The sequence below is a fragment of the Macaca thibetana genome, chromosome 11, assembly GCF_024542745.1.
Source record: "Macaca thibetana thibetana isolate TM-01 chromosome 11, ASM2454274v1, whole genome shotgun sequence".
Classification (NCBI taxonomy): domain Eukaryota; kingdom Metazoa; phylum Chordata; class Mammalia; order Primates; family Cercopithecidae; genus Macaca; species Macaca thibetana.
Window position 1 is genome coordinate 115,443,706 of NC_065588.1, and position 7,913 is coordinate 115,451,618.

Consider the following 7,913-nt stretch of genomic DNA (forward strand, 5'->3'; position numbering starts at 1 on the left):
AATTTCTGGCAAAAGGGAAAAGGATGATCATGACAGGCTTGGATCAACATCTTCTCAGGCCAGGAACACTGCTGCCTGAACAAAACAAGGTTCTGTTAGGAAGGAGGAAGGAGGCCTAGCAGTTCTGAGGGCAATTAACAGTGTTGTGGCTGCCACGGGTTTCTATGCTGCCAGGAACGAACACAGATCCCTGAGTGTAGGGAAGGAAGAAGGGCTTCTGGTAAGTGCCAGGAGACCCAACTCAAACTAATTTAAGCCAAAAGGGGTATTTATTGCTGCATGTAGCTGAGAAGTCTAGGATAAGAGCTGCTTGCTGCTACAGCTGGATTCAGGGTACCAAAGATATCAGCAGAACTGTTTCCCTCCATCTGACGTCGCCCTGCAGTGCTGGCTTCATTCCCACTCTCCCTCTTGCCCGCGCTTCCCATGCTCCCAGCCCTCCGTGCCCCCATGTCCTCTCACTGGGGCCACAGGTAGCTGCAGTCACTACAGCTCCACATCCACATTCCAGTCCTGAGGGAAAAAAGCCAGTCACCCTAGGAAGCGGATGTTGTTATTTTCGCAATGAAGAAGCCTGAGGCCAAGAGAGAAGTAGCTTGGGTAAGTCACATGGTGACAGCAAAACTCGAACCTATATGTTTTCTTATGGAAGAGTTAATAAGGAGCTGCAGGGCTGCTTCTCAAGGGCACATCCAAACCCCAAAAGACAGCAGAATCAGTGAATGAACACCCACTCTGCTGGGACCTGTGCTAGGGGCCAAGGGCATAGCAAACCATGAGTCGCAATCCCAGCCTGCAAAGAGCTCATCGTTCAGTAACAGAGACAGGCAAATAAAAGAATGGCCCTCACTGAATCTTTGATTCGTGCCAGACACCATGCTGGGTGTTTTATGTATATTTAATACATTTAATTGCACTACAATCATATGAGGTAGGTCCAATTTTCTTTCCTTTTTTTTTTTTTTTTTTTTTTTTTTTCCTCTCACAGAGCCTCACTCTGTCACCCAGGCTGCTGGAGGGCAGTGGCGAGATCTTAGCTCACTGCAACCTCCACCTCCCAGGTTCAAGTGATTCTTGTGCCTCAGCCTCCCCAGTAGCTGGAATTACAGGTGCCCGCCACCACGCCTGGCTAATTTTTGTATTTTTAGTAGAGATGGAGTTTCACCATGTTTGCCAGCCTGGTCTCGAGCTCCCGACCTCAAGTGACCTGCCCATCTCAGCCTGCTGAAGTGCTGGGATTACAGGCGTGAGCCACTGTGCCCAGCTGAGGTAGGTCCGGTGTTTATCTCCATTTTTCAGATAAGCAAAAGTGCCCTGTCCCAAATCATATACCCGGTAAGCAACGGGCCCAGGCAGCCTGACTTCAGGACCTTCACTCTTCACTATTACTCTGTTCTGACTTTCTCCTAACAAAGCAAAATATATATGGCTTAAGTGAGTCCATCCAAATTATGGGAGAGGTGAGAAGACAGGTGTTTCAGACTGGGGCTTTGCAGAGCACAGGGCAATCGGGGTGTCTTCTTAGAGCAGAGTTCACTCATGGCAGGCTTGAGGATCAGGCACAGTTATAGGACTTGAGAAAGCAGGGTTTGGGGTAGGGAGGTGCCTCACAGACAGAAGAAAATACATGAGCCAAAGCAAAAGGCATGTTCCTTTTAAAATCCTTTGATGTTACCCATTGCTTACAGGATTGAGTGCAGACTTCTCTGCAAGACTTATTAGGCTGCTGGATCTGTCCCTGAGTGACCTTTTCCCACTACAGCCCAAACCCCCACTCTTTCCCTCCTGCCCCACCTAACTTGCAACCAGACACGCCCTTTCTTGCTATCAGGACTTTGAATACACTACTCTCTCTCTTCCAAAGATTACTGTCCCACCTTCTTCATTGGATAATTCTTTGGGGCCCCTGCTGGGCCTCCTACCAGGCCGGCCAGAGCCCCCTCTCACTTACCCTCATCCCAACACAACACATCATATTGTAACAGCCTAGGTATTTGTGTAGTAGATAAATAATAATAACAATAAGAAAAATCAAAACTGATTCTAGCTACTCTGCCTTCAAGGAAGGGAGGAGGAATCATTTCAAGCCTAGGGGAAAATCCTTACCCATCTGATATTTGTTCAGCAAATATTTACTGAACACCTACCATGTGCAAGGCACTGGGCTGAGTGTAAGATACTGTTTCTTCCCACTTCAAGAGCCTGGTGAGAGGAGGAAAGTAAGATTGTCATTTCCACGTTCTCTAGTTCTAAGCCACTGAATGGTGAGACCCCAAGCAGGTAGAGTAGAAGCCCATCCATGAGAGGGTTCCGAGCCAAGGGTATGGAGAGCCACACAGATCCGCTCAAGCAAGTGAGCAGGGTCTCTAAAGCAAGGGGGCCTGGCAACGTGTGGGATGGCTGGACTGTCGTGATGTAACCGCCCAATGGGTTCACCTTGCCTGCTGCCTAGACAGAGCTGATTTATCAAGACAGAGGAATTGCAATAGTGAAAGAGTAATTCACGCAGCGCCGGCTGTGCAGGAGACCAGAGTTTTATTATTACTCAAATCAGTCTCTGAGCATTCGAGGATCAGAGTTTTTAAAGATAGTTTGGTGGGTAGGGACTTGGGAAGTGGGGAGTACTGATTGGTCAGGTTGGAAATGGAATCACAGGGCGTCAAAGTGAGATTTTCTTCCCTCCCTCCCTCCCTCCCTCTCTCCCTCCTTCCTTCCTTCCTTCCTTCCTTCCTCTCTTTCTCTCTTTCTTTCTTTTTTTCAGAAGGACCCTCTCTCTGTGACCCAGGCTGGAGTGCCGGCTCACTGCACCCCATAGGTTCAAGTGATTCTTCTGCCTCAGCCTCCTGAGTAGCTGGGATTACAGGTGCCTGCCACTGCGCCCAGCTAATTTTTGTATTTTTAGTAGAGACGGGGTTTCATCATGTTGACCAGGCTGGTCTTGAATTCCTGACCTCGTGATCCACCCACCTCGGCCTCCCAAAGTGCTGGGATTACAGGCGTGAGCCACCACGCCCGGCCGGCAGAGGTTTTCTTAATGTCTTCTGTTCCTGGGTGAGATGGCAGAACTGGTTGGGCCAGATTATCTGGGTGGTGTCAGCTGATCCATCCAGGGCAATGTATGCAAAATATCTCAAGCACTGATTTTAGATTTTACAGTAGTGACGTTACCCCCAGGAGCAATCTGGGGAGGGTCAGACTCTGGGAACCAGAGGCTGCATGATCCTAAACTGTAATTTCTCATCTTGTAGCTACTTTGTGAGTCCTACAAAGGCAGACTGGTCCCCAGGCAAGAAGGCGTCTTTTCAGGAAAGGGCTGTTGTCAATTTTGTTTCAGCGTCAAACCATGAACTGAATTCCTTCCCAAAGTTAGTTCGGCCTACACCCAGGAATGGACAAGGGCAGCTTAAGCAAGATAGAGTCGGTTAGGTCTGATTTCTTTCACTGTAACAATTTCCTCAGTTATAATTTTGCAAAGCCAGTTTCAGTGAGAGGTGATCAGTGAGGAAGGCCAGGTGGTGGGGAGAATCAGAACCTAAAATATGATACACAATATTTAATTTTAAATTCTTTGCATTGTAATATAAAACTCATATGCCAGTACAACTTTTAGGGAAGTCTCACACACCCACAGGTGCTTTGTATGAGTGATCTTGGAGGATGAGGATGGATCAAGGTCAAGGATAGTCCCGAGCAAGGTAAATGGAGAGAATTCTTCATGGGCAGGAACTTGGAGACGGAACCACAAGATTGGTCTCCTGAGAGGCTCTTGGAGAGGGTACTTGATAGGTGTATAAGTCATTTTTATTTAAATATCTCAAAAGAGCATGATTTTTTCCAGATACCCTGACAGTTCCCCTGGTAGAGCACAGACAGAGAACACACGTTGGTGCTTCTTTGCAGTATCCCTAACTCATAACACAGTGCCTGGTGCAGAGGAAGCATTTCACACTTGCCAGATGCGTAGATGAATGGATTGATTGAACAAATGAAATCCAAACTCCATCCTACTGCCTTCAAATCCCCGTGATCTGGCCCCTGTCCGTCTCCAGCTTCACCTCTTGGCCATCTTTCTGTTCCTCAGACACCGTGGTCCTTCTCACCCCAGGGCCTCTGCATTTTCCTTTTCTTTGGTTGTGAACACTTGGCCCCCAGCTCTTTGGCTGCCTTCTTCCTACCCTAATTTCCCCAGATCTCCCCTCCCCAACCCTACCCTTGCTTGCTCAAGTCTTACAATATTGTGAGAGGCCTCACAATCACCACCTCCAGTCACTGACTATTAAATAGATCATACTGCTTTATTTCCATCAAAGCACTTCTGAGAATTGTGCTTGCTTGGTTGGAAGCACACGTGCCTATTAAAATGTAAGCTACCCTCAACACATATCACTTACATAGATACACCCCGGAATGGAAACTCCAAAAGAGTAGGCATTTTATTTGTCCATCTTGTCCATTACTGTCTTTTATGCTAAATGTAATGCTTGGCATATTAGAGACAATGAATATTTATTAAATGGATGGATGAATGAATAAATGGTGAGTGTGGGCCACCCTGGGAAACTAGGCTAAAGGCGTGATTTCAAAACCCAGAAACCTGACTCATTTCCATTCTGAGAGGTTCAAGCTCAAAGACACAAGACTTAGCATCAAAATAGATGACTTGACCCTTCCCCGGAGTTCTCCAATCAAATGACAGAGAAGTATTGTTCCTGAGCTCTCACTTTGATGATACTGGGAGAGGAGATGCCCGGAACCTTCTTGCAGCCCCCTGTCTTGACCCAGCTCTGAGGGAGCTTTATCCGCAGCACACCTCCACCCCCTCCCAACTGCCTTCTAGCCAGCTGGCTGCCAATGGTGATGTATGGAGATGACTTGATTTGACCTTGAAGGGAAGAAACAAATTAATGTGTCTCAAAATAAATTCCGGGAATCAGTGGCTGGATTCTCCTCCAGCCCCTCCCTTCAGTGCCTCACGGGTAGTGCATCATAATGTGAAAATCAATACTGTCTTCTTAAATGAGCCAACATCTGGAACTGGCAGGATGTGGGGCTACCAGGAGGTCCCCCCCCCACCCAATGTCCTGGGCCCAGGAGTTGTTAGAAGCAGTGGGAGTCTCAAGGCCTGCTGTGGGCCCAGCTCTCAGGTTGCTGAAAGCTGGCTGAGCAAACCCACCTGTCCCATAGCTGGAAGGCCTCCCAGGTATAAGCAGGTGTGGGTTACCCTTGGGAAGAAGGGAGGGCAACCATGTGGAAGGGCATTGCCATTGCCGTTCTCTAAGGATGACTTGGATTTGGAGGGTGAGGCAAGAAAGACTCCAAGTCTCACTACCCAACTCAGCAATTCAATGTATATTTACTGAGCACTTGTGCTTGGCAGTAAATTCAACTGGTATGCCAGTGTTCAAATAATGAAATACCTCATTACCGCTTGGTGAATAGCACTGCCTGAGCCTCTCAGGACTCCCAGGATCCTAGCCTATATTAAGCATGTTTTCTTATTCTGATGCTTTGGCATTTGGATCCTGGCTAACCCTGGAGGGACTGCCTGTCCCAGGGCCAGCCAATTTCTGGAAATAGAAAAGGACTCTCTGGGAGAGGAGCACATTTTTCTTATGCAAACCAAACCCTCCAGAGCTCAGACCCCAACCACCTTCTTTATTGTGCTTTTCAGCCCTGAATCACTCTCCACCTGCCCTAATCACCCAGGGCCAGGAACCAGAGAACTAGAGAACAGCCCCTATGTCCCAGAGCCTGCTGCCGTTATTCACACGAGCCAATTCAAAACCTGCATGCCCTGCTTCACCCTTTCCTTCTCGCAGAAGCCATAATAAAGACTCTTGCTCACATTTTCTTCTTACTGCCTCTGCCTCCTGAGGGACCCTGGAGTTTCCCTTTGTGGCTCCCCGTGGCGTGGGATGCCCCCACTTCTTAGAATCTTTGAGTATAACAAGCTATGTTTTCAATGGCAATCTCCTTTTCTCTTGTCCACACCTAAATAATGATAATGATAATACCTACAATTTCATTTTTTCCTATTTTTTTGAGACAATCTCACTCTGTTGCCCAGACTGGAGTACAGTGGTGCGATCACGGCTCACTGCAACCTCTGCCTCCGTGGTTCAAGCAATTCTCCTGCCTCAGCCTGCTGAGTAACAGGAACTACAGATGTCCACCCCTAAACCTGGCAAATTTTTGTATTTTTAGTAGAGACAGGGTTTCATCATATTGGTCAGGCTGGTCTCAAACTCCTGACCTCAGGTGATCCACCCACCTTAACCTCCCACAGTGCTGGGATTACAGGCATGAGCCACCACACCTGGCTACAATTTCAAATATAGCCACAGCCCCCATCACCTCCAACCCCCTCTAAGAATCAACAGCTGAAGTGTTAATATCTCTTCAGCAGGAGGCCTTTGGACCAGTGGCTGTTCTGAAAGATCAGTGCCGTGTCCTACCCGTCAAAGATTTTGAATACCACACAAACACACACACACGCCCGCACACACACACACACACACACTGGCCTACTATGTGGCAGCTATAGCACTGGGCCTTGGGGAACACCCACATGGGTCTCTGCCTGCACCCGGCCTGGATGCAGTAGTTACTGGGGGCTTCTAGGAAGAAATGGAAGAAATGATGTCCAGTTGAAATCTGAAGGGGAGTATTAATAATAATGTTACTGAATGTTATTAGCTGCAAGGCACTGTCTATGCTCTTCACACTTATTTAATCTGTGGTCAACCCTGGAAGGTAGCATCATGATCCAGAAATGTGCCCAAGATCCCATAGCCTGGAAGTGATGAGCCAGTTTTAAACTATAGCAGGCTTGTTCCAGACCAGTGTGTTAGCTAGGCCAGGGAGCAGGGAGGGTGAAAAGAAGGGTTAAGAGTTTCTGGCAGAGGGAATGATAATGCATGGATTTAGTAGGTGTGTGTTTTTTAAAACAAGCGAAACCCTTAAATGTCACTCAGAGCTTCAGTTTCTTTACCCGTAAAATGGGAATAATTAATAATCACGTTTAATATCCCCCAAAGAATTGCTGGGATGATCGCGAGTTTGTAAACTAAACAGGGCGATTGCTTAGTTATTATCACCATCCCAGCAGCTGAGAGAAGCAGAGAGAGCAGAGGAATGACAAGGACCAGCTGTCTTGGAAACGTTGCCTAGTGACCTGATATGGGACAATTTCATTTTTTTCTGTGCCTGCATGACACACCAGCTTGTTCTGGATCTGACAGTGACAGCTTACAAAATCCACAGCAGACACGATGACAGCACTTACTGCCAATAGGCAGGCATGTATGCACACACACGTGCATGCACACACACATACACACACACAGGCCCATGCACACCTCAGATCTAAGCCAGCACAGACGCAGTTGTTGGAGAACAAAGAATGTCTTTGCAGAAGGGATAGAAATGGAGACTTTCTGGCTGTGTCCAAGATTTCGTGCCAGATCAGCAGTACCTAGAGTGGATTCTATCAGCAGAAAAGGAGATGGGAAGAGTTCTGCAGTCAAATAAGTTTGGCAAGTGCTAGGTTAGACAAAGTTAAATACTCCTCTTTAGTCTGGTGATGTGCATTGTGAACCTCCAAGAGGAAGATACAGCTGGTAGCTGTCGTTGCATAAGAGATTACCGTAAAATTTAGTGACTGGGAACGATAAACAGTTATGATTGCAGTTTCGGAGGTTCAGGAATTCAGCTGAGGCTCAGCTGGATGAGCCTGGTTTAAATGAGATTGCAGTCAAGATGTTAGCAGGGACTGCAGCCATCTGAAGGCTAGACCGGGGCTGGAGGGTCTGCCTTTAAGCTCACTCTTGTGGCTGTTGACTGGAGGCCTCAGTTCCTTACCACATGGGCCTCTCCATGGGGATGTGTTAGAATCCTTATGATATGGCAGCTGA